Raw genomic sequence first — 964 nt, 5'->3', positions numbered from 1 at the left:
AGGAGAAGCAGAAGTCAGGGGCGGGTGTAGTGGCACACCCCTGTAATCCCAGCACTTGGAAGGCTGCCTCCACAACTGAGGCAGGAGGATCACTGAGATTTCAAGACCATGTGGGCTACAAAGTGAGCTCAAGACCAGCCTAAGCTGGATGGCAAGACTCTGTCTCAAAATAAACAAACAAACAAATAAATGAGCATGAATTAATAAAATGAACAACAGCAATAAAATCAATGAAACACAAAGGTAGTTCTATGAAAAGATCATTATAAATGTTAAGTCTGGGGGAGGATGGAGAGACAGTGAGCAAGTGAGAGCGAGGGTGAGAGCGAGAACGAGAGAGAAAGGAACTAAGAAAAGAGAATTATTGATATCAGGAAGGAAAGAAAGGACATCATTACCAATGATTCAGACAGTAAAAGGGTGACGAGAGGATACTGTGGATAGCTCACAGAAACCCAGCAATTCTAATAAAAATGGATCTATTTCCTTCTTGGAAATCACAAGCAACCAAAATGCACCCAAGAGGAACAGATAATATGAATCACCCATTAAATCTGTTAAAGAAACTGAATTCAGAGCATTAAATCTTTTGAAATAGAACTTTTAGACTTTGATGAATTTAGTGATGAATTCTACTGAACACTGAATGAATGAATAATAATTCTACACAATTTCTTACAGAAAATCAAAGAGTGAACACTTACCATGTAATAAACTGAACCGCAAGTGCCTATTATCAAAATCAGACAAAGGCAGTGTAAGAAAACTAGAAACCAACAGTTTCCACAGATAGACATAAAAATCCACAAGTATTAGCAAGTCATCCCACCAACAGATAAGAATAGTGCACTGAGACAAAGGGGGATTTATGGGCTGGTGAGATAGCTCAGTGGTCTAAAGCACCTACTTAGAACAAGCTTAGCAAAGCACAGGGACCGTGGTTCAATCCCCCAGCACCACATGC

This window comes from Octodon degus, unplaced genomic scaffold (genome assembly GCF_000260255.1).
Source record: "Octodon degus isolate 3935 unplaced genomic scaffold, OctDeg1.0 scaffold00035, whole genome shotgun sequence".
Lineage (NCBI taxonomy): Eukaryota > Metazoa > Chordata > Mammalia > Rodentia > Octodontidae > Octodon > Octodon degus.
This window is presented reverse-complemented; position numbering follows the sequence as displayed.